We start from the raw sequence: 27,737 nt of genomic DNA, 5'->3' as shown, positions 1-27,737 counted from the left end.
AGGAGTGAATATTTAACTTCACTATACAAAACATACGTCTGGCACAGGTTCAGACGATAGCTAGATCTCTACTTTACTTGGCACTGAAGGTACTATGTTAAAACATGAACACTGATATTCACAAAAAATGACTAAGTTAAACTGAGTTAACATGGCAGCGTGGAACACACGTGAACATACCTGGAGGCGTGGAGGAGAAATCACAGGAGGAGTGATTTCCCCTCGCGCGCCTGTATATATACGGGCCTGAGGGCATATTCCTACTAGAAAGATAAATTTCACTAACAACAGACCCTCTATTCACAGTAGTCGTTGGACACCTAGCTGTGACCGGCAGTGTCACAGATCAGGCTAATTTTCTACATCTATATTTATGATTTAATCAGAGGTTGAGTTTGTCAGTAAAGAGGTGAATTGAAGTTATATATGCGTTCGCAACTCTATTGGCCTGACCGCAAACCACATCCCCGGTCAAACGGCGGTTAAGTCTTGGAGAATTTTGAGTTTGACAGGAACTGTTCAGAAGATGAATGATTTTCTTAAATAGACAACTGACACTAACTAAACTATGAACATCAGATTCTCTGATGTCGGGGCGACAAAACAATATAACTTCAGTAGCGATCAGAAACCCATGGATATCCCCACGGACGACCTAAAATACGCCACTCTTACTGGCAAACTCAACACTCGCTTACTTGACACGTCTTACTAACAATAAGGACAGTTGAAGCGTTCAACCCCACTCACACTGGATCTTGAATGTTCCAACTGTAAACAGACATATCTAAGTTGACTCAAAACAAAGGTGTTCTCTCTCACATTCAAATTCATTTTATAGAGAGGTTGGTTTCAGTAAGTCAGCGCAAATGGGATAACGGAGGACTGAGGCGTCTTGAAGTGATGAGAAAACGGACTCCTCAGATGGAGGACTCAAAATAAAGCAGAGGTACATGTTTTGTGGGCTATTGAGCGTAATATGAATCATTTGATTTTGGCGTTAACTGACGTGTACGACCGTGGTCGTTTCAAAGCTTTCCCTTCCCAAAGATTCAATATTATGCGGTATAGTCAACAAAACATTCACAGTAAATACATAATTTCAAAACACAATATCTTGCACTACTGGGGTAATGGTCATCAATACAGGCAACACACGTTACAGAATTTTCACATACATAAAATTTTGCAACTCAAATGAATAATCACACACACTCCCAACCAGGGGCAGATAAAATGAACATAGCACCACTTGTTATGGCACACAGAAGAACATAATCATACATCAATATTACAGAACATAATAATAAAAATAACAGGCAGGCCTTAATTACAGTTTTTGTACACTTTTAACTGCACCATCCACCAGGACGACAGGTAGTTTCCATCTAGGCGATTGATCAGATATGTATAACACTTTTAACTACAACATCCACTAGGATGACAGGTAGTTTCCATCTAGGCGATTGATCAGATATGTATAACACTGGACCCAAGCTTCAAAATTCAACAATTTAGATCTCAAGTTAGGAGTAGATAGACTGACCCCATCCAGCCACTGAAGTATTCGGGTTGACCGTATCACAAAAGAATCATTCTCCACTCGTGGGACGAGGCAAGATCTGAATGGCCAGAGTATGGACTCAAATAGACCTTAATGCCAGCGACCCGGTCCCCATGAAACCCCCAAAAACCTCAGTGCCCTTCTGTTACTTTGCAATGCAAGCTTCTTAAACTGCACTAGGTCCATGTACTCTTGTGCCTGCCTAGCAATTACTTCACCATGCATGCGTCTTAAACTGCACTAGGTCCATGTACTCTTGTACACGCCTAGCCGTGACTAAAGTCCAGCCCAACTACCTCCTACATTAACCCAGGCCTACTGCAGATAGGACCTCCAAGCAAACTTGATCACTCACACCAAACAATGTTCTCACTGCAGTAAGACACATCTACTCATTCCTCTTGCCCATGGTACATACTGACAATCCCTCCTCAACAGGGTCTCACGCTGGCCAAACTTAAATGGCAAAACCCACAGTTGGTGTTCATCATCAACACATCCCAACCAGATGTAGATGCCCTTGACGGCAGAATCATCAGGTGGTAGAATTTACTTTTACTACTACAGTGCTTTTCACATTCAGCTCATCTCCGGTAACATCTTCGTATTTGGTACTTACAAGGCCTAAGGGGCCCTATGCCTAAAGTACTAACAAAACTTAAAGAAATTAACTGCACTGCACTGCCTGTACCACTCAAAACTGCACAACTACACCTTCCCACTGGCAATTGTATGAAAGGGGAAACACTGGAAGGACTTTCTCAATATTCTAGCTAACCTGTCTGACAAGGTTGAAAAATCATTAGTCCACACTATGACATCATCGGGGTAGTTACATTCAACTCAGTTCTTCGCTGCAAAAAGGGGCTTCTACTTGGTTTACTTCTCTGGTAAAAAAATAAAAAGAATAACGGGACTGGTTGAAAAAACCCAAAAGATAAGCGTGTAAACCTTCATAAGTTGTATTCCATCACTAAATGTGGTTAGGTCTCGACTTCTGTCGTTAAGTATTACTTTAATCATATGCGTCTTTCAAGTCTAAGGTAGAATACTATTCATTTCTTGCTGCTCCCTCTACTAATTCATCTAAGTTGGGTAAGTCTAAGCATACTTAACAAAAGATCTATTCAAATCACTGACTTCCCCCTTTCTCACCCGAAGTCTAGTACCCATGATAACAACTAGCTTCCTCAGCCTCGCCGGCAGTTTTCCTTTCATCAGGTTCTGATCCCGACGGGAAATTTCTAAACTTGATTTTCTCACTACCCCTCCGAGCCTTCGGCGTTCCCCACCGATGAATGCTGGCCTCCATGGCTTTGGCAAGTTCTCGGAACTCACACATAAGTTGTAACTTATTCACAACTACTGTGATCATCGTGCGCTGATGTCACAACAAATCTTCTACAAAACAACCCCACCAAAGATAAATTCAATTAACACCCTTCCAGAGCAAAGGGGGTAAGCGTTAACACATAAATGCCTCGGATACTTCTTAAATGGATACTCACCAAAATAAATAATTGGCAGTAGTATCGGTGACTCACTCAGAAAATTAAGTATCTCTAAAGAGGACAATACAAAGTTTCAATTCACACAGTACTCATAGCAATGCTCAAAATAAAATACTTGATGATACTTGACGAGAATGTCTCAAGAAAATATAACTCTGTAGATTTCACGAATGATAAACACAAAGCGGATTTTCTGTACTCACAAGAATTCACTGTCTTTTTCAATTATCTTGACACTGTGTTAACACTACACAATTTACTCTGTGCTTTACTCACAATTGGTGGTCCTTACATGTACAGAGGGTGCTTCCAGCAATTCATTTTCAGAGATTGTATGTCTAAGATGTCCATTTCACCACAGAGTCCTCAACCCACTCAATACTATGGCTGAAAATACACCGGAATTAGTTCTCAAATACATATAACCTCTTTACCAACAATGCATATCAGTCTACACTGTAAGAAATGGTAAGGCAGTATGTAATAAAATTCTCCGTTAAAAAAAACAGGTTGTAAAATACAACACTGAAAAATTTAACACCAAACTTGTGTTATCTCAATAAATTCAATGGTAACAAATTGACTCCAACTGAGAACTAAAACTTTTTCTAGTTATTTCACAATTCAGGTCACTAGCAAAAGAAAAAAAAATTATATAACACTCACTTGGGTTATACAAAAATTTCAAAGTTAGAAAAATACTTCAAGTGAGAATCTGAACACTTTCAATTGAAATCACAATACTTCCAATAAATGTCACAGCTAAAAATAAAACATTGGATTACATAACCTTTGTACATATGACATTTCTGGTGACACTCAAGAGATGAACCCAGTTCATCACACTCTGAACATGGCAGATGTACAGTATACTGCCCACTCAATGTCTGTAAATATCCAAAGATTAATACACTGGTCAAAAAATAAAAAAAATTACACTAATGTGCAATTACCACTTTCCTGAAATTTCACACAATAAAAACTCACAAAGATCAGTTAGGTAGCTTATTCCCCCCAAAAAATTGGTGCATTACCTAACTCTGTGACAGAAAAGTTATAACTTTCTTTCACAAAAGAAAAGTGGTGAAACTAAATCAATTGTTAGTTCTTACCTAACTCTTAAAACTTTGCAGTTACAACTACAGTATTGTACTTGACCCAAAAGTTTGTACTTTAAATCACAATTATTTGTACTCCTTACTGATGACAAAACTTATACATTACTGTATACTGTATTCTGAGAAAACAAATTCACCAAGTACCACACCTCATTCCTACAAATTGGTTCTCAAATGAAAATAATCCCACTAGCTGGCACCATTTGTAACGGGCCGAGTTTTCTCTTTTCAATAATTTACCATCCAGCTATTCTTTTCTGTTAGTAGTCTATTTATTCATATACTTATATGTTCTGTGTAGTACTCTTTCCAATGAGTACCCTGTTTTATATACTTATCCTTCTTCAATTCTTTACACACATATATATATATATATATATATATATATATATATATATATATATATATATATATATATATATATATATATATATTCTTATGTATTCTTGCTCATATTCTGATATGTTCTTTATCTCTATATACCTTATATTCTTATACAAGTAACTCTTATGCTTCTCTACTTATGTTTTCCAAGTCAATGTTCTTTCCTTTCTGAAGTATACTTTGTTTTATTTATTTCTTATACATGGGTTAGTCTGGGGAACCATGTTATTCTTTGTACAACACTTTTTATACTTACAAAGGGTAGCTGCCACCACCCAGACTTTTCATTAAATAACATAACTCATGGAAAGTTGTTGGGTAGTGTGGTAGATGTCTAGGCACGTGAGTAAGTATTATTTTCTGGGAACCAATGTTTAGAAGGAGTAGAGTGGTGATACTCAGATTACTAATTCAATATTTATTAACACAGTGAGTGGAGAAGATGCATCTTAAATTCACTCAGGCTAAACAGAACCGCAATTAACTTATTAAATCATCAAACACTTCAAGAGCTTATTACCTCATTCAACACCTCCAAATACTCATTACTTTATTAGACAATTGGGATATCATTACCTTGATACATGAGATTCCGTACTATTATTCACAAGCCATCACTGGACCCTCAGGTCTTACTTTAACAAGTAACAAATTACCTCTCCACTTCTTGATTAGAGCATGATACTCTCAGGTTATTCTTTCATGGGTACTACAGATGAATACATAACACACTGGGCAATTCCACAATTAGTAACATACCATATTTCTTATCATTTCACAAGGAACCACCTGGTACCTTGAACTCTCATTCAGGGGTTCAATACTTAACCTGGGATGACTATATTTCTGCTAGTCATCCCTAAGCATGGATATTAATACGGCTCCATACATATAACCAAGAACAGTAGGTAGACCATGATCATATGACGGAGTCAGTGGGCCAGAGTTGTTTACAGGCTCGCTCGCTAGCTCGGAGCGCCTGGCCCGGGAAAAGTTGACTCGTGGCGGTGGGCCGTGGCGTCTGCCAAGGAATCTCGCCCTGGGATTCTAATCTCGCCACCTTAAAGACGTCTTTCGAGAGACATCGTGCCCATAGGCGGCTCCCGAACCTCAGGAGTGTTGCTAACCCCCACAACAGCGTCTGGAGACGTGGAGAAGAAATCACAGGAGTGAATATTTAACTTCACTATACAAAACATACGTCTGGCACCGGTTCAGACGATAGCTAGACCTCTACTTTACTTGACTCACTTGGCACTGAAGGTACTATGTTAAAACATGAACACTGATATTCACAAAAAATGACTAAGTTAAACTGAGTTAATATGGCGGCGTGGAACACACGTGAACATACCTGGAGACGTGGAGAAGAAATCACAGAAGGAGTGATTTCCCCTCGCGCGCCTGCATATATACGGGCCTGAGGGCATATTCCTACTAGAAAGATAAATTTCACTAACAATAGACCCTCTATTCACAGTAGTCGTTGGACACCTAGCTGTGACCGTCAGTGTCACAGATCAGGCTAATTTTCTACATCTATATTTATGATTTAATCAGAGGTTGAGTTTGTCAGTAAAGAGGTGAATTGAAGTTATATATGCGTTCGCAACTCTATTGGCCTGACCGCAAACCACATCCCCGGTCAAACGGCGGTTAAGTCTTGGAGAATTTTGAGTTTGACAGGAACTGTTCAGAAGATGAATGACTTTCTTAAATAGACAACTGACACTAACTAAACTATGAACATCAGATTCTCTGATGTCGGGGCGACAAAACAATATAACTTCAGTAGCGATCAGAAACCCATGGATATCCCCACGGACGACCTAAAATACGCCACTCTAACTGGCAAACTCAACACTCGCTTACTTGACACATCTTACTAACAATAAGGACAGTTGAAGCGTTCAACCCCACTCACACTGGATCTTGAATGTTCCAACTGTAAACAGACATATCTAAGTTGACTCAAAACAAAGGTGTTCTCTCTCACATTCAAATTCATTTTATAGAGAGGTTGGTTTCAGTAAGTCAGAGAAAATGGGATAACGGAGGACTGAGGCGTCTTGAAGTGATGAGAAAACGGACTCCTCAGATGGAGGACTCAAAATAAAGCAGAGGTACATGTTTTGTGGGCTATTGAGCGTAATATGAATCATTTGATTTTGGCGTTAACTGACGTGTACGACCGTGGTCGTTACACTGCATTACTACCCGCCCCCTCCCGTGGCCCTGCTAATATGTCAGCATAACTCCTCTTAGCAACCACCTCCATTCTATCGGCTACTTCCTCAGTCTTAGCAAGGATCTCTTTCCCAACTTGCTCCAGTTTGGCAACCAGCAGGGCTCCAGCTTCATCTATCTTCGTCCCTAGAGAACTCGTTCCCTTATGGCTTGCAATCGCCTCATTCACCTTGACTATGCAGCCAGGGCAGTACCAGCAACAGCCCTCATGCTTTACGGCAGTTAGTAACTTCCTAAACGTTGCATTAGTCAGGCCTTTTTCCTCCATATCCGACGTCTCCCTGCAGTAATCACATATCAAACTCATGGTTGTTGTTGTTGTCGGGGGGGGGGGTGCAGACTGTGTATAGATCTACACCTATTTAAAAAAGTAAAGAGAGGAAAAGAACAGTACTTAGCTACTCTCTGTTGCCTATAGAGTTGTCTTCTGCTACTGCGTACACTGTATCACCCTGTGAATGGTGTATTGTAGGCACAGTTTCAGTCCTTGAGAAAGCACACAAACAAAATAAAATTCAAAGTCTCTGTGGCACCTACGGCACGAACAGGCTGGCAGTGGTCCTTACCAGCTTGATTGCCAATATTTATTCACTTTAAGTTATTTACAGTCTCTTCTGCGGACACTGATGATACTATGAACTGATTTACCTAAAAATCACAGTACTACACTCCCTGGTTGGCCTTTATCACAGCCGTGACCACAACTTCTTAAAAAAAATAAATAAAATAAAATAAAAGCTTTGTCATATGGCAGCGAGTTTGTGGTTGTAGGCTGTTGGCCTCCCGACCTGCTTGGCTGTACCTCCAACTCGGTGGAAATTGAGTTTTCAAAAATATAATCGTGTCTAGCATTAAAAATCCTCCATCGATTTATACTTTCACATCACGAAGACGATCTTGATGATCTTATGTAATCACTGTCTAATTTCTGCCGCTCAACATCGAAGGCCCGAATGCCGAACACGCTTTGTTACAGAGAAGTGACAAGACCCGACCCGACCCACTCACATCTATACAACACTGAAGGCAGAATGCTTGGACTAAAACTAACAAAAAGAGGATATATAAAAAGGTCGGCTCGCTAGCCGCCCGGGCGATCGGTCACGTCTCTGTCACGCACTGTTGGCAAATACTGGGCATGCACCGGCTCCTGAATGTACCTGAACCCGCTCCAGTGTTGGTCAAGTCTTCTCTTGAAAGAGCTCACACTCGGTGCCGTCACAACACTCTCTGGTAGATTGTTCCAAGAGTTTACAACCCTCACTCCGAAAAAGTTTGCCCTCACGGTTTTCTGGACTTGCGGCTTCTTCAATCTTGAGCTGTGACCCCTTGTGGGGCGAGCGTCCGCCAGCTCCAAGTAAGGACACTCAACTGAGTAGTGCCCCCTGAGATGCTTATAAACCTCAACTAGGTCCCCCCTTGCCCGTCTGTAGTATAAGCTAGGCAAGTTCAGGCGCTCCAATCTCTCAGGGTAGCTGAGATGCCGAAGTGCAGGCACCAGTTTGGTGGCCCTCCTTTGAACATTTTCAACCAACTGACAGTCCCTAGCATATCTCGGGGACCAGATGGGGTGACAGTACTCCAGATGGGGAAGCACTTCACTCCTGAAGATCGTCACGAGGGACGGACCGTCTAGATATCTGAACGACCTTCTTATAAGACCCAATAATTTATTTGCCTGATTTACCTTCTTCTCACAATGGCCCGAGAACTTCAGCTCATTGTCAACATACACACCTAGGTCCTTCTCACACACAGTCTCAACTAGTACATTTTCTTCATCCCGTTGGGACATATGGTACGCCTCCTTACCGTTGGTACGCCCCAGGTGCATCCTCTTACACTTCGTGACATTGAATCTCAGCAGCCATTCCTTCGACCATTCCTGGAGCCCACAGAGGTCCTTCTGCAGCTCTTCACAGTCCGCTTGGTTCTTAATTTCCTGAAATAACTTGGCGTCATCGGCAAACATTTGTATGGAGGAGTGTACAACGTCAGGCATATCATTTATGAAACAAACAAACAACAGCGGGCCCAATACACTACCCTGCGGTACCCCACTTGTTACAGGTACAGATGACGATTTCGTGCCATTAATCACCACACATTGCTTGCGGTCATGTAGAAAGTCTTCTATCCACGCTAGGACATTTCCCCGAATTCCGTACCCTTCCAGTTTGATTTTCAGCCTTTCGTGGGGTACACTGTCGAAAGCCTTGGCAAAATCTAGGTAAATATTGTCGATATTACCACCCCGTTCTAGAATATGGGTCCAAATATCCAATACCTTGAGCAATTGTGTCAAGCAAGAGCGCCCCGGCATAAAACCGTGTTGGCAATCTTTTACAAGGTTGTTTCGTAGTAGATGTTCCATCGCTGCATCTCTGATAATACTCTCAAGTACTTTACATATTATGCTGGTCAGGCTCACCGGTCTATAGTTGTTCGTGGAGTGCCTATCGCCCTTCTTGAAGATAGGACTCACATAAGCCACTTTCCATTCACTGGGGACCATTTGTTCATCCAGGCATTTACAAAACAGAATCTTCAGGGGCTCTGCAAGCTCGTTGCACAGCTCCCTTAGCACTCTAGGATGCACCATGTCAGGTCCAGGACTCTTATGGACCTTTAGCCTGGACAGTTTATTTCTAATACCCTCTTCTGTGAACACAATGTGGGTCAGTGCTGTGTCGAACCGTCTGTCCTCAAACGCAGGAAGGTTAGTTGCATCCTCTCTTGTGAACACTGAGGAAAAGAAGCTGTTCAATGCCTCAGCTTTATCCTGGTCAGAATCTGCGTAACTACCATCTTCAAGCCTCAGGTCTGATACTCCTACTCGCGTTTTCAATTTCGACTTTGCATAGCGGTAAAACGCCTTTGGGTTTGACTTGACCTCGCGTGCAACCAGCCTTTGGAACTCCTTTTCAGCCCTCCTACACTCTATCTTTGCTTGGTTTCTGGCTCTTGCATACATCCTCCTGTCTTGCTCATCGTTTGACCCAACCCACGTCTTGAATTTCTGGGTTTTCTTCTTAATTTTGTCGACCGCCGCATGGTTCATGTGTAGGGATCCCCTCGTATTCCTAGAAGCACTGGGTTTGGTCTTGGGTATATATTTATCGATCAAATGGGTCATTTTACTAGTTATGATATTCAGCGTAGTGTCTGCATTCTTGTACCTTAATAAGTCAGGCCAGTTGATACCCCTCATCTCTTCCCTCATCCCATTGTAATTTCCCTTGTAATATTTGCACCTTGGCCTGGCCTTATCTTGAACTAGGTAACAGTTAAATCTGAATGACAACACTGTATGGTGACTGGTGCCAACTGGGGCAAGGTGTTCCAGTTTGGCCACCATACCCTCCTCGTTTGTTATGATGAGGTCAAGTGGCTTGGGTGTTTGCTCCCCTCTGTAATGTGTCGGGTCTCTCACATGTTGGAACAGAAAATTATCTCTCAGAGTTTCTACAAAAAGAGTAGCAGGATTATTCAAGTCATTCGGGGTTGACTCGTTTCTCCAGTCGATGTCGCCATAGTTAAAGTCCCCCATGATAAGGAGGTGGCTGGGGTTGAGCATCGCCGCATTGTTTATTAAGGTTCTTAAGTTCCTTTGATTTAGTGGGCCACAGTTCGGGGATCTGTAGATACACCCGACGATAAGTAAGTCCCCTCCCTTTAATTTAATTTTACACCACTTGGACTCTTCAAAAACATCCTCTCCCTGTACCCTCGCCTGGCTGGCTCTAAGGTCTTGCCTAGCGTAGATAACCACACCCCTCCTGCAGGATTCTTGAGTTAGGTTCGTAAATGAGTCATATCCAGCAATACTGAACTCACATTCCTCTGGGTCGATTCTCCTGTTCTTGTACAACAGTTCTACAACTCCTACAATATCTGGTTGGTGTACTCTTAGTAGTGTTTCAAACTCCTCCCTCTTATCAAGGAACGTGTCAGTATTAGTGTACATGACATTCAAGCCAGAATTTGTTCTCGGTAACGTCTCTGCTCTTAGTAATAAACCCGCTCCACCCACATTCTCAGAAGCTGCAGCATTTGCTAAGTACACTGTATTTTGCAGGGTGTGGTTAAAAATGTCATTGTTTACACGGCGCTCGTTCCCTCCTGTCCAGTAGGCTGAGCTGGTGCCGCCTCCCGGGTGGGGGGTTGAGTGGGTGGAGGGTGCACTGCTGCCCCCTGGCCCTGTGTCGGCACACTTGTTTCCACTACCCTCCCCCTGAGTATAACCCATGTGCACCTGTCCCCGTTCCTCCTCGACTCCTCCCTCTTCTGCTTCAAGTCCAGCAGGAGTTTCTTGTGCTGTTCCCTCTGCATTACCGTGCGGTCTGGGTGAATAAATACATCCCGAAATGCCTCGCTCCTTGCTAAGTTTTTTGCCTGCCGGATAACTTGCCATTTCTCCTCCTCACTCCCTAGTGTGATCCTGAGGGGGCGAGGCTTAGCCCCCTGCTTTTGTCCCAGTCTCCTCACATCCTGAGGGGTTGCTGGAATCTTCAGAACCTCTGTGCAAATATTTTGAAACAGCACCTTGTCGTGTGTTTCCTTACTCACAGTTCCCTCTGCCTGGCTCTCTGGGACTCCAAAAACTATTACATTGTTCCTGCGCTGGAGCCGTTCCTGGTGTTCCTCCTCTCCCCTAACAGTCGGTGCGTTAATTTTCATTTCTTCGACACACTTTTTCAGAGTCCCAATCTGCTGTAGAACCTGTACTGATTCTGCATTGAACACCCTTAGTAAAACGAGCATTAAAATGTTACAAACAATACAAAATATAGCCCTCAGACTTATTTAAACATAAAATATACAGACCACGTCAATAATGAACAGCTACACAAGAGAGCAAACCTCTTAGCAATCAATGTAGAAATACACAACAAAGCCGCAAATATTTGGAACAAAGTGACTGAACTCAACACAGAAACTTACCGAAACTGGATAAATAATATAAATAACGAAGAATTTCATGGACACTGTTGGTTTAAATCAGCCAGAAAGAAAGTAATTGAACCTCTCCTGCCCAAATATAAACATCAAACATTAATAGAGAGAATAAAAGATGACAGTGACCTACCAGCTTAACTAAAAACCTGGCAGGCCTCTCCATGCAGTGTACCTTTAGACTAAATTAACTAACATTTAACTAACATTTACTACGAAACAACCTTGTAAAAGATTGCCAACACGGTTTTATGCCGGGGCGCTCCTGCTTAACACAATTGCTCAAGGTATTGGATATTTGGACCCATATTCTGGAACGGGGTGGTAATATCGACAATATTTACCTAGATTTTGCCAAGGCTTTCGACAGTGTACCCCATGAAAGGATGAAAATCAAACTGGAAGGGTACGGAATTCGGGGAAATGTCCTAGCATGGATAGAAGACTTTCTACATGACCGCAAGCAGTGTGTGGTGATTAATGGCACGAAACGTCATCTGTACCTGTCACAAGTGGGGTACCACAGGGCAGTGTATTGGGCCCGCTGTTGTTTGTTTGTTTCATAAATGACATGCCTGACGTTGTACACTCCTTCATACACATGTTTGCCGATGACGCCAAGTTATTTCGGGAAATTAAGAACCAAGCGGACTGTGAAGAACTGCAGAAGGACCTCTGTGGGCTTCAGGAATGTTCGAAGAAATGGCTGCTGAGATTCAATGTCACGAAGTGTAAGAGGATGCACCTGGGGCGTACCAACGGTAAGGAGGCGTATCATATGTCCCAACGGGATGAAGAAACTGCACTAGTTGAGACTGTGTGTGAGAAGGACCTAGGTGTGTATGTTGACAATGAGCTGAAGTTCTCGGGCCATTGCGAGAAGAAGGTAAATCATGCAAATAAATTATTGGGTCTTATAAGAAGGTCGTTCAGATATCTAGACGGTCCGTCCCTCGTAACGTTCTTCAGGAGTGAAGTGCTTCCCCATCTGGAGTACTGTCACCCCATCTGGTCTCCGAGATATGCTAGGGGACTGTCAGTTGGTTGAAAATGTTCAAAGGAGGGCCACCAGACTGGTGCCTGCACTTCGGCACCTCAGTTACCCTGTACCCTGAGAGATTAGAGAGCCTGGACTTGCCTAGCTTATACTACAGACGGGCAAGGGGGTACCTAGTTGAGGTGTAAAAAGCATCTCAGGGGGCACTACTCAGTTGAGTGTCCTTACTTGGAGCTAGCGGACGCTCGTCCCACAAGGGGTCACAGCTCAAGATTGAAGAAGCCGCAAGTCCAGAAAACCGTGAGGGCAAACTTTTTCGGAGTGTGGGTTGTAAACTTTTGGAACAATCTACCAGAGAGTGTTGTGACGGCACCGAGTGTGAGCTCTTTCAAGACAAGATTTGACCAACACTGGAGCGGGTTCAGGTACATTCAGGAGCCGGTGCATGCCCAGTATTTGCCAACAGTGTGTGACAGAGACGTGACCGATCGCCCGGGCGGCTAGCGAGCATATCTTTTGGTGAAGATAAACGAAAAGGAAAAGTAATTAGAGACGTGACCGATCGCCCAAGCGGCTAACAAGCCGATCAGTGGCGAAGAGGATAAAAGTAAAAGATAAAATGGCAGAATAAAATATGTGAATGTGGACAGAGGCTCTGGGAAAAAACAGCTTTCATCCCTGATTACTCTGTTTTACCGAAGAATATAAGTTACAAAATTACAAAAAGACATGGTACTGTACTACAGTAACTCATTGCAGTAGGCTATTGTTTATTGTAGTAGGCCCATAAGAGAAACACAATTCAACTTACGCTTTATTCTAAAAGAATTAAAGGATCTTGCAACAAAAACAAATGAAACAAATATTAACATAAACAGATAAATAGATATAAAAAAATGAAACAAAACATGTACAATAACAGGTACAAGAAAAAATTATAAACCAGTCATATAATTTTTTTAAATTTGGCGCGGGTAGTTGAGTCTGTTGCCGTCGTTGGCGCCACCGTCCGCTCAGCCTCTTCACTCGCGTGGTGGCTAACAGTTGGTGAGTCTTTACGTTCCTCCAGTTTTTTAATGCTTTTTATCTAATTTTTGCATTCGTTTACTTCACGGTAGGGTTTGTCAAGTTGCTAAAAGAGTCAAGCGGAAGATAATTATGTCGGTGAATTTAGGATGTAATAGTGCAAAGTGTGACTATTCTTTTATAAACAATGTAGCTTGAGAACACATGGTGTGGTCGGTGTGTTGTGGCTTCCAAGCCTTTTATCATAACCACGTTGTCTTGGACGTTAAATTATGGGCATATTTTTACTTTTGGACACGAGTCCCTAGGTGGTTGACCAATATGTTTTTCCAGTCTATTTTGGTGTGTTAAACGAATCTGATCAACAATTTGGGCGGAAAATTGCTTGTTTTACACCCCCCCCGCCAACGATAATGGGAAGTCGGGGTTTTGGGTGGTACAGTCGTAACGCATAAATCATTTGTATGTCAAGGGTTCGAGCCTCGGCCGGGACACACGTGAGAAGGGTGTTATGGAGTGTGACCCTACCAGACATCACAGGTTTCCCGGTCCCCGGTTTCCCCCGGTCCGACTAATTACCCAAATGTAGCCGCAATGAAGTCAAATAATGGTCCTACATGGATAAATCGGGATGTGAATCACTTCTCGATTATTATTTAGTATCATAAAGTCACAAAAAATTAGTAAACTTAATTTAATCTGAATTAATAGATCAAGTGCATGTACCCGAGGAGCGAAGAATTACCCATATGTAGCCAAATGTAGCCGCAATGAAGTCAAATAATGGTCCTACATGGATAAATCGGGATGTGAATCACTTCTCGATTATTATTTAGTATCATAAAGTCACAAAAAATTAGTAAACTTAATTTAATCTGAGTTGTGTTAGGTTAGGTTAGGTACATGCACTCGATCTATTAACTCAGATTAAATTAAGTTTACCAAATTTTTGTGACTTCCTGACACCAAATACTAGTCGAGAAGTGATTGGCAGTCCGATTTATCCATGTAGGACCATTATTTGACTTCATTGCGGCTACATTTGGGTAAGTAGTCGGACCCCGGTTTCCCCCCTGTGCTACTATAAGAAAATAAGGAGTCTGCAATAGGCCGGTTTGCCTGTGCATGGCAGCTCCTGTAGAGAGTTATTACCACTCTCTTATCATCCATGAATCTATCTAGCCTCCTTTTAAAACTTTCCAACGTTCCAACACTTACTACAACGTTGCTAAGCCTGTTCCACTCGTCCACCACCCTATTCGTGAACCAGTTCCTTCCTATCTCCCTCCTAAACCTAAACTTAGCCAACTTAAATCCGTTGCTACGAGTCCTATCCTTCTCGGATATTATAAGCACTTTATCTATATCTCCTTTATTGATTCCTTTCACCCACTTAAATACTTTTATCATATCTCCCATCACTCTTAAGTCTTTCTAGGGAATGCAAGTCTAGTTTCTTTAATTTATCTTCATATGGAAGGTTTCTAAGTCCCGGAATCATTTTCGTCATTCTTCGCTGCACCGACTCCAGTGAATTGATATCCATTCTATAATAAGGGCACCAGAACTGAACCGCAAAATCGAGGTGCGGCCTGACTAGCACGAGATATAGTTGCAATAAGACCTCTGCACTCTTATTACTTACACTTCAAACATTAACGCACCATTTTCTAAGGCCATACAGTAGGTCCTGGCTTACAAGTACCCCTAAGTCTCTTTCACAAGTCGACTTCTCTAGGTTAATGTTGTTAAGGCTGTATACATTGACAGTATTTGTTCTTCCAATATTAAGTACGCTGCACTTGCTGGTGTTGAATTTCACTTGCCATTTTTTCTGACCACTCCTGCAGTTTATATATATCCTCCTGTAGTGCATTTGCATCCTGCCATGAATTAACCTGCCGCCCTTTTTTGGTGTCATCCGCAAACTTGCTTATGTCACTGCTGATCCCAGTATGTAGATCATTTATGTAGATTATGAACAAGAGTGGCCCCAGTACTGACCCCTGGGGAACCCTACTGGTTACACAGCACCACTCAGATTTAACACCATCTACGCTGACCCTTTGTGTTCTATCGGTGAGCTGATAAGTGGCAAATAAGATCCAAAAAATAATCTAACCCCTAGCCTGGGGCTCTGCCCCCAGACCTCCAGGAGGGGTGCTGGACACCTCGTACCCAGTAAATCGGGTTTAGGGTCATCTCGTACTCAAGACAACTCGTACCCAACTCGCGAGATAAGTCGTACCCAAGATTGCTTAAACCCAATTCAAGAGATAACCATCCCTATTAGTATATATACCATACATTTTAGCTTTATCTATGATTAAAAAAAAATTATGTAAATCTTGTAGGAAAGTGCAGTGAAATAAGGAAATGCAATTTGCAGGCTTTAAAATGGTTGCATCTCATTACATAAATATATTATTCAATCACACAAACATTGCACTACAAGTACATATTTCACACTATGTTGTTTAGAATAACTTTATTGCAATTTAAAGATTTCAGACTAATAGATTTGGCTGTTTCAATTTATAAACTGGGCGATGTAAACATTTAAAATGGTCATACATAAGAAGAAAATATGGAGTCTGCAATAGGCCGGTTGGCCTGTTCAGAAGTCAACAAAAGATAGACATGCATAAAAACGGGGTCTGCCCATATCGGCACCACTATTTTTAAGCCGTTTCGTAACCACTGCTTTACCCGTTTCGTCACTGTGTTTATTCCCATCAATATATACACGAAAATATCTGTTGCTTGGGATAGAAAATAGTAAAAAACACTAAGAAAATTTATTAAAGACGTAAATAAATAAAAACATTGTTAACACGCCTGCAATCATCTCACTGCTCGGTGCTTTATGCGCTGGTGCCAGATCACCTTCATTTGTTCTGTATTTTGTTTATTTACCAATGTTTTAATCGTTTTCTTTATTAATTAATTAATATTCATGTATAATAATAATAATTCTTCTCAAGTCGTCTGTATACATGTGCAATTTCTATTCGTGTAAAATAATAACTTATAATTTGTCATTAATACCAGCGACTTAGTGGTGACGAAACGGATTTGATATTGGTAACGAAATGGGGTTTTGGTGACGAACCGGGTCGGTGACGAACCGGGTCGGTGACAAAGTGGATTGGTGACAATATGAGGTGTATCCATAAAAACATTGATTTCCCAGCTCCAGCATTTTGTAAACAAATCAGTTAGTGCACAGTGTATAATTCGGGGCTCCTCTCTGCAAGAGTCTCTGGTACTTCTTCCGGTAAAACAAACCTGTTCTATGGAGTGGCTGGCATCGTCAGGAATATCTTCTTCTGACTTGTCAATGTCAAGAATGAAATACAGTATTTGTAAGGATATAAAGGAACGGGGATTAGCCCACCCGGGCAAAGGGCGCTAACCCACATTGGGGCCTGGGGGGCGAAAATGTAGTAATTATTCATAGTAAATATAATTTATAATAAAAAGTAAAATCAAATAATAATAATGATAATAATAATAATACTGTAATAATAATAATAATAATAATAAACTATAAAGAAATACAAAAATGAAAAAAAATCAATAGTGAGAAACGCTATACTGTATATCAATGTTGTGTTGTCAAGAGAAACAATTGAGACCCTGCAATTGTTTGTAAATGAGGCAGAAAGTCAGATCAGCAATCTGGGACTCAATTTTCTTGATGGCATATAGCAGCAGGGTTTACCATTAGACAACACATTATGCTTCCAATATCTTCCCAGGTGATCCCTATTTGGTAGCTGCATACTACCTCAGCTGATTTGTTTACAAAAAGCTGGAGCTGGAAAATCAATCTTTTTATGCATGTCTATATTTTGTTGACTTCTGACAACTTTAAACGTTTACATTAGCCTGTAAATCTGTAAATTGCAATAAAGTTATTCTAAACCACATTGTGAAATATGTACTTGTAGTGCAATGTTTGTGATGGAATAACATATTTATGTAATGAGATGCAACCATTTTAAAGCCTGCATTGCATTTCCTTATTTCACTGCACTTTCCTACAAAATTTACATATTTTTTTGTAATCATAGATAAAGCTAAAATGTATGGTATATATACTGATAGAGATGGTTATCTCTTGAATTGGGTGTAAGTAATCTTGGGTACGACTTATCACGTGAGTTGGGTACGAGATGACCCTAACACACACACACACACACACACCCGGCCTGGCTTAAACTAACCTAACATAGATGTTTTAAGTAGTTTATGACTTTTGGGCGCGCTATGTCCGAAAGTAAATTAAAACCTAATTATGTAGTATTAATCAATAAATCATTAGTGTTACGTATAATTATATATATATATTGGTGGTAATTATTCATAGAAAACGATTTTAAAAGTGCCGCAATTTTACTGTTTTTTATAGTGGACACTTGTAGTTTATGCAAATGTGTTAAAAAAAATTATTTCTAAAATAAATGTAACCTAACCATGGTGGGTATGAAAAACAGACCTCGCCAACCTAGTCAAACAAACCGACCTAACTTCCTTTACTCCCTGGTATATCAAACAAAGAACTTACTGAGAATTTATAATAAAGCACCGGTCTTTCTCCTTTATTATGTACAGTGGGGTATGCTATAGCGAACGGATTCTACTACGAATATTCCTATAACGAACAGTTTTACCTATAAAATTGAGAATGCTATAACGAACGAAACTCCTACAATGAACTTTTTTTTTTTTTTTTACTAATTTATTGTTTTTTTATTACAAGTATTAATGATATTCTTTATTTCAGGAGTTTAGATGCATATTTATGCATTTTTTTAAAATTTTTACAATTTTATATTAAATTTTTCAGTGTTAAGTGGTTGTATTTGGGGGCCTGGAACGGATTAATCCTATAACGAACGAATGCTATGACGAACAAGGTTCTAGAACCAATTAGATTCGTTATAGCATACCCCACTGTATTTTGTAATGTTTAGACATTTTCCAAGACATTTTTCGGTGAAATTTCAGTCAAACACCAGTCTTTCTCTCGCTGTTATTAATATGTTTTTCGTAAAGTTTAGACAATTTTAAGAATTTTTATGATATTTCTGCCAGAAATTAAGTATAACCGAGATATTGATTTTTCAATACAGGGTATTATTAGATTTGGTCTGTCACAAGTGTTGCCATTTGTTGTTCGCGTCTCACAAAAAAGGTCTGACCACCCATCACACAGTGCTCCCTACTTCCGTGTTGGCTTCTTAAGCTTCTACAGAGCAGGTGCAGGGGTAGTGTGGGAGTTTCTAATTGGCTATAGAAATAGGAGACTTATAATTTTATAATTGGGCAAGAGTGTTTTGTCTTAGTCAATGACCAATGCGTGGGTGTTTCGGGAGCGGAGATTTGTTTTTTCAGTACCAGAATAACCAGATATGGCTGAACAGTTGGAAAGCTGTGCCGACACACATTGTGATAAGATTATTTTATGGCAATTGTGGAGTTTCATCAGAAAAATAGTGTTAGGTTGGGTTGGGATTTTATTTGTGATTTACTCGAAAAAAAAAATACACTTTCGTTGAGATTGATGGGAAGGGAGGGGGGAATGGGACCTCAAAAACTATTGATTTCCGGCTGAAATGAATATCAAATTCGTTTGAAATTCATCTAATATCCAAGCAAAGACCGGTGCATTAGTGAAATTTTACCCATTTTTCTTCTGTGATATTTCCGCTGGAAATTAAGGGTAACCAAGATCTTAATTTTATAATATTATTAGATTTGGTCAGTCATAAGTCTCGCCATTTATTGTTTACTTTTTGCGGAGAAGCCAGTGTGTTTTTGCTTCTTAAGCATCTACAGCGCATGTGCAGAGTTGGTGTGGGTGTTCCTTATTGGCTATAGCTAGGGCCGGATTTAGGCATTAGTTAAACAAGCTACAGCTTACGGCATCTCAAAATTTCAGATTTTTTTCATTTGTTAGTTTTTTTATAATTCCTATTCAAGTAATGATTTTTCCTAATTAACATACAGCTAATTATGCTACACATCTATAGTCAGACTGAGAAGAAGTGTCAGCCCCCCTCCTGTTTTATCGAAAATCAAAGGCCCTCTTGAAGACGGGCCCCCATACTCCCTCCCCCACCCCCTGCATTGGGTTGTTATGCATATTGGCGGCATTCTTGCCAAGTTCAGTTGTTACACAGTCTTATTCTCTGTTAACACTTGCCAAATAGGGCCTCTACAGCTGCCCATAGCTTAGGGCCTCACCATGTCTAAATCCGGCCCTGGCTATATTGATAGGAGACTTATGGTGTCTATTGTACATGCACAGAATAGCTAACACGTTAACTATTCTGTTGGCGCATACTCTTCTGTTGAGTTCTGCGCATGACACCTTGAGAGGGGAAATCAAACGCCTCAGAGGCATTAGCGTGCGCGGGGTGCTGGACAACTCGTACCCATTAGAACATGTCAAGTCATACCCAATTACATTATATATATATATATATATATATATATATATATATATATATATATATATATATATATATATATATATATATATATATATATATATATATATATATATATATATATATATATATATATATATATATATATATATATATATATATATATATATATATATATATAATATATATATATATATATACACATATATATATACACATACTGTACAGTATATACATACATACAGTGGTGGGCACGGTTCCGCTAATTAGCGAAACTAACTTTCTCGTTAGCGGATTAGCGTTTTCGTTAACTTTGGAAACCATTAGTGAACCAATTAGCTTCCACTAAATTTAGTTCCGCTAACTTTAAGTCCGCTAACAAAATTTATACATGTTTGTCCTGTCTGTTGTAAGCGTGTGACGCCGCGACGCGTCTCCAACAGCCAGTCAGGCACGCTTGGCTGACTGCGTGTTAGTACGTGTAAACGTGAATGTAATTTTTTTATTATTAATGTTTAATACTTTATTTTACAGTAAATAAAGACTGTCAGTGTATGTTGAAAGAATCATAGAATGTAATTGTAAACAGATGTATAATTTCATTTCTCATTTATTTGTTAATTAGGAGTTTTTTGTGTCATTATATTTGGTTATATTAAGTACTGCATAAGTTCATAACCAGGATGTCATCCAAGGTGTGCGCCAAACAAATTTTTCTAAAAACTTACTTTTCATTAAAGTCTAGAGTTTTCTGTTTATTTACAAGACTAAGACCAACAATAAGTTATATAAAAATGCACTGGTATAATGTGTATGTGGTTGGTATTGCATATTTACATGAATAATGAATAAGGCCGATAGGTTGTATGAGAATGCAAATTAATTATTTGTGAAATTGTGTAGTGTACACCTTGATAAGTTGATCATCATCTGATCTTGGCATGATGCTATTTGCTACCTATGCTATACAGTACTATAGTTTTTGGATTCGTTTAATACTTTCTGTCTTTTCGTACAGTAAATAAAGATTATAAAGTGTATGTTGAAACTTGAATGTAAACTAATGTTTAATTTCATTTGATTTAATTATTTGTATACACCTTGATCATCATCTGATCTTGGCATGCTATACCTTTTTGGAAAGCTCTATGTCTAAGCTACAAGACAACATATGAAAATTTCATCTCTAGGTCTGTTTTTAAGGGTTTTAGAGCCAAAAAACAAACAAAACAAAGCTAAATTCATATAATAAAAGTTAGCGTTAGCTTCTGCTAATTTTTTTAGCTGTTTAGCGTTAGCGAAGTTAACTTTTTAGTTAGCAGATTAGCGGTTAGCGAAGCTAACTTTTCCTTTAGTTGTGCCCACCACTGATATACAGTATAGTCTCGTTTTACACTGTCAATTAAACCCATGGAGGTATAACGCGAAACACGTAAACAAAATAACAGAACATATGGGATTAATTGAAACAGACTGGGCCGACCGCCAGACTACCCTTTTTCCGACACAATACGTACGTTGTAGTAAAAATGACATCTTAATTTTATGGTGGTATGCACACAATTAATATTTAAGAGAAATATCAATAATATTAGGTTTTTTAACACTTGCGTTAGTAGAAGAGACGGCTGGGCACACAGGGATGGGGGGGTTGGTTTCGAGGCAGAGGGCTGATTATTGGCCCTCACCTGTATCACTTGTATCACCTGTATCACTATCCACCACAGAGGTGAGCAGGGCCTCCTTGTCAAACCCCTCAAAGTCCATATCCTCACTATCACTGACTTGAGGTGGCTGTGGTGGGTGGCGGGTGAAGAACTTGGTAATGTTTTGTTGACTGGGCAAGCAAGGTTAAATAGACCAATCACAGCTCGCGTTGGAGGGGATGCGTGGCCCAATCACAGTCCGAAACGTCATCTGACTTCAGCGGTGACGTAAGAGCGAACTAGCGCGCAGCTTGTCCGTGCCGCTTCCCGCGTAAATTCAGGAATGTACCGCGTAACTAATAATTGGCACGTCTGGACAGGTGCCGCATATAAAAAAATCCGCGTAAACCGAGACTATACTGTGTGTATATATATATATATATATATATATATATATATATATCTGAGAGGATAGATAGGGTTTTGTCAGGGGAGGGTACCAATCCTAATAAACCAACGAAAATAACACAGATAAAGTTAAATAAAAACTAAAAACAACACAGAAAAAGTTTTTATGTTCTACAGCTTAAGCTAGAGTTGAACCTGATGACTTGGCAACTTCGTCACCCGAGTAAAAACACACAACAACATTGGCTGTCCTTATGTTTTCAACTTTACCACCACTGGTGGGTAGAATTTTTGTTTTAAATTCAGAAACATTAATTAAAATATATATGACCAGTAAATGAGTGTTGCTTTCATATTCTTATGTAGAGTAATGACGATATTATTTCACATGTGCGCACTTACACATGCAGTCTCATTTTTTCTTTGCCATTAATGGTTAGCTACTTTTATTGTTCCATTTATTAACATTAAATAACATTACTTAAAACAACCACATTAATTTTTTCACATTAATTTTACTACAGCTACAACCAGGGTCTTATTTTCTTCAGTTTTATATGTAGAACCAGTCTGTCAATGGTTTTGTAAACATTAACGAAAACAATGCCGTCTCGTCTCCTTGTGTGTTTTAATATTCTACGTATTATTATTGAATTGTATTGTTCATTTTGCACACATAAACATTAATTTAATCAAAAAGACATTCAGTAATAAACAATAATGAGTCTTTTGTACATCAGAGAAATGACGCTGTTTACACGATTGTGCACGTCTGAACGTTGGCGGGCCGCTCAAACCCGTCGAAATTTTAAATTGTGTAATTTTTTTGGTCCAAATAAAAAAACGTTGAATTAAAAACTCGCAAAGTTTGAGAACCTACTGTACAACATTTAACCCTTCAATATGTCTTCAAAGAGACCATGAAGCAGTGAAAGTGGTGTTAGTACTTCCAAGCATAAGCACAAGTCACTATCTATCCGGGAAAAGGGTGAATTTCCATGGTCCGGCACCAGTCAGGTCCCGAGGTTGCTGGACTAGAGAGGTACAACCTGTACATCCATTTTTGTAGCAATGGTAATGGTTTTACTTTGCCCCTTCACTGCACTAGCACCAGTAGCACTTGATGGGTTATTGTAAAGTTTTAGAGCAAAAGCACGTGAGCACACACGAATGGTGTGGTCGTAACAGACTGGCTTGGGTTCCCTTGGGGATGCTGTGTCGTTCCGCATGTGAGGGCAGAGCACCGAGCCGAGAGAGTGTAGCGCGGCCAGACGAGCTAATGATGTGCCGTAGGAAGTCCATGACGACGCAAAACGACGTAGTATCGGAACCCCGGGACGTTAAACGAATTTTTGGTCTAAAGTTTAGCGATGTATCGAATCAACGTTAAGCGGGACGATGTTATACAAGGATGCATTGTATAATATCTCCATTACTTTCTGTTTTGCCTTGAAATTAATAGTACAGTACGTCCAGATAATTCGCTGTTCTTGCGGTGCTCTATTGTTCACGGATGACACCCTGGATGTACCCAAGAATGTCTGAGGTTAGTTTTAAAGTTGCTAGCATTTTTGCGGCCGGGACAGGGAGCCATTCGTTCTAGTGACAGTAATTTCCTTTACCTTTATTGTATGTGTGTGTGTGTGTGTGAACACACAAAACACACACAAATAAATAATAATGGCAAAATCATCTCTCAAATAATCAGAAAAAAATATAGAAAATGCTGAGTCTACCTTCAAAGTCCACATTGTGCTTTATTAATAACAAAGCACAGAGTGGACTTGAAGGTAGACTCAATATTTTTAATACATTTCTTTCTGATTGTATATGAGGAACTCCGCATTAGAAGGGGGTGAAGCGCCAAATTTAATAAGCTGAGAAAAATGCTTTTAAAGTTTTTCGAAGTTCAAAAACCATAACATTGTTTTTTAAGCTAGAGGGTTAATTTTTTTTATCCTGCAGCTCAATCCCTCTCCTAGCGAACTGTGATAACTAGAAGTTAGTACTGTGAATAGTTATTATTTTATCGCGAGTTGAATGAGAAAACAACCCATGATGTACAGTTGTTTGAGCTTCAAACCAACAATAATTGCGTTTTCCCTATTATTAGCCAAAGATTTATAATATTGTTAAGTATAATAGTGTGTAATAATAAGGAGACACCACTACACTCTCTCCCCCCACCATTAACCTCCTCCAACTTAATTAACATATGAATACAAAGGCTGAGAAAGTTTGCATAATCTTTGGTAAAAACAGTATTATGACCATAGTATTACAATCTTACTTTGTTTAGTTCCTTCGTTTTATTATCCCTGAAGATCGTGACAACTTGAAGTTACGTAAATCCTGAGGAGTGCGTATAACTTTCATGGCCTTGTCATAATCAATCGCGTACTGATCAAGTCTTTCTCTGCACTCTCTGAAAATCGCCACACAGATTCTTCGTCAACTAAATCGTTAATTAGTGATGTTGGCACCAGTTCAGTTTCATTATGGGCTCACTTTCACAAGCATTCGTTGGGTCAGGCTCACTTTCATCACTATCAAGGTTAATGCATGTCTCGTCACTCTCCACTTCTACCTCCTTTATGTTCTTGTTGATACATTAGTGTCACTGTTTGTGTCACCATTAGACTCGCTTTCATCATTTTCATCTTCACTTTCATCGTCATTATTGCTGTCAGTGCATGTCACGTAACTCTGTACCGGAACACAGTCTGTAAAAAGGTCTTATGATGCATAGCAGTCACTTTTTGTATTATGTTTATACAGTACTCAGTTTTATCCATTTCAAGCTAACTTTCACCTTCATTATCATCGTCAATGCATGCCACATTGTCTTTCAACTCCTCATAGTTGGCAAAAAGATCTTCGGATGCTTCGTAGTACGCTAAAAAGTTATTCTGTGCGTTCGAAGTGTTGTGGTCACCTGCACCATCGCCAGTAGCACTTGTATCACCAAAATCACTATCACCAAGCATTACTGGGGTGTCTACGTGAGCTCTGTCGTCACTAAACACACGCTCAGGAATAATAGGCTCCTGATCCCACACCAGAAGGCCTAGCCTCACTCGAGTCTTGCTCTAATAACGGGCAGATATTGCACAGCAATTTTCACACCCGTGGAACACGAATAATGTCAATGTTATGCCGAAAAGTTCTCAAAAATAACAGCAGAACGTACACTGAACCTCCTGATGCTAAAATACACGCCAAAACTAAGGAGGAGGCAGCATCTGGGCGCACGGATTTGCCGAGGAGCTGTGACGTAGCAAGGGGAAATCCATTGTGATTAGCTGCTTCAGAGGGTATGGTCCAAGGAAGGCACGCTGTCATTGGCGCTTGCTCCTCTCACTCTACGGGATGTAGCCACCTTCATTGACTGAGCGCACAGCCAGATACGTAGCTCCAGGCCTGAGGCGAAATCACACCTTATTTTTGCAGGGCATTCTACCATATTTCTATTCTAGCTAGAGGGTTACATCCAACGTCAACAGGTAGAGGAAGGGTGAAAATAGGGATATCCACCAAAAAATGCATTTTGCCCTGGGTGGTGCTTCGCCCTCTTCTAATGCCTCATATGTACATTATTGTGTACTGTATAGGGCTGCCTCACTTATCGCAAAGGTTACGGGCATAAAACTCGTTGCGAATAGCGGAGCAACTTCTCCCATAAGAAATAATGTAAATAGGGGAGATACGGGCATCACAGTGGTCATGGCTGTCAGGTTTTAACACTTGTTTTACTCAATACATATAGAACATAAAATATATATAGAAACAAGGGCATAATATCAAATAAACATCAATAACAGAGTTTATTAGGCGTATATGTTTACAAGTACAGTATACTTTACATGTTTGAGTGTTTAAATGTTTATCTGCGTAGGTGTGTGAGGTAAGTTTTAAACGTAGACTGTTAATTTACCTCTGATGTGCTGTGTTGCTTGCTTGCTGAAGTTAGCTTTAGGGGAGAGGGTGAAGGTTTACTGGGGTGAGAGAAGGCTGGGTTCGTTAGCCACCTCACTCATTATCGCTGTCAATTTGCACTGAAAGCTGTTGTTACTCCACTGGTTGAAGGCCATATCCATCACCATCTCAAATGAAGAAATCAGCTTCCTTGGGTTCTGTACAGTGAGGAGTTGTGTTGGAGTTTCATCAGCATCTTCTTCCATTGCAAGTGGCATTTCTTCCTGCTGAAGCCTCTCCAGTTCTATCAGGTCTTCATTGGCAAGTTCTTCATTGTGAGTTGAGGAGGTCTTCTACTTCAGCATCATCCACTTCATCGAATCCAGCCTTCTTTGCAAGTCTCAATAGTCTTCCTTATTGCAGGCACTGAAGGGAACCAACAAAGTTGTACACACACTGGCCACAGCTTACTCCACACACCGTTCATGTTCTGTTGTGTTATTGCCTCTCATGAAACACTGATGTTTTTTTATGGCTTTCCAGATGTTGTAGTGTTTTTTCCAAAACTCCCGGATGTAGGTTTCCCCTCTCCATCGGCCCCTCAATCAGCTGCTCCTTGATCCGCTGAGTGTAGAGCGCCTTGAATGTAGAGATGATTCCCTGGTCTGTGGGTTGCAGCAAAGCCATGGTGTTGGAAGGCAAAAACACAACTTTAATGTTCTTGCACCAGTCAACCATAGCTGGTGGATGACCTGGTGCATTGTCGATCACCGTCAAGAGTTTTATCATCAACATTATTTTCTTGCCTTATTATAGCGAGTAATGCGACCAGACACATAGTTGAACATGTAGTCATGCATCACAGACCCTGTCACCCACGCCTTATGGTTTGAACGCCACACGACAGGAAGTTGTCCCTTCACAACCCCCCTCAGAACATGGGGTGTTTCAGACCGGTACACATGGAGAGGCTTTAACTTCAGGTCACCCTCAACATTGCCACCATTCAATAGAGGGAGGCGGTCCTTGGCAACTTTGAATCCCGGTGCAGTCTTTTCCTCCTTAGATATGTAGGTCCGTGAAGGCATTTTCTTCCAGAAGAGTCCGGTTGCGAGAACGGTGGGAACTTCTCTGCTGCTTCATGGTCGGCACTAGCTGAGTCTCCTTGTATTTTTAGGTTGTGGATTCATATACGTTAACCTAAATCTATCAAACCATCCACGGCTGGCACTGAACTCGGGTATTTTGGGTTTATCTTTAGTTATATCTTTCCACAGTGATCTTGCCTTCTGTTGAATCATGCATTGCGATAAAGGTGTTTTAAGGCGCTGGGTCTGGTCGTCAATCCACGTGTTCAACATCCGCTCCATACTCTCCATCTCAGCATCACGGAACCTCGTCACCTTCGTTTCCGTCAGTGGTGTTGCAGACCCGGCCATCTCCTTGATCTTGTCGGCGCTTTTAATTATAGAATGCACTGTAGAGGGAGCCAAGCAGTGCACGCGTC

The 27,737-nt window shown here is 40.4% G+C and overlaps 1 protein-coding gene across 2 annotated transcripts in view; it reads left to right on the top strand.

Moving 5' to 3' along the window:
* The first annotated feature begins 13,760 nt into the window (after positions 1-13,760).
* LOC121873148 (60S ribosomal protein L32-like) overlaps positions 13,761-27,737 on the top strand; it is a 17,567-nt gene continuing 3,590 nt past the window's right edge. The window contains exon 1 of one of the 2 annotated variants that reach the window (XM_042376466.1): positions 13,761-13,824. The gene's annotated coding sequence lies outside the window, so the exon portion shown is untranslated. Of the gene's footprint in view, positions 13,825-13,871; positions 13,892-27,737 lie in introns of those variants that run through there. The other variant, XM_042376467.1, reaches the window with a different exon arrangement.

This window comes from Homarus americanus, unplaced genomic scaffold, assembly GCF_018991925.1.
Source record: "Homarus americanus isolate GMGI-L3 unplaced genomic scaffold, GMGI_Hamer_2.0 scaffold32929, whole genome shotgun sequence".
NCBI lineage: Eukaryota > Metazoa > Arthropoda > Malacostraca > Decapoda > Nephropidae > Homarus > Homarus americanus.
Note: the sequence above shows the minus strand (reverse complement) of the source record. Positions and strands in the feature narration are given on the sequence as shown.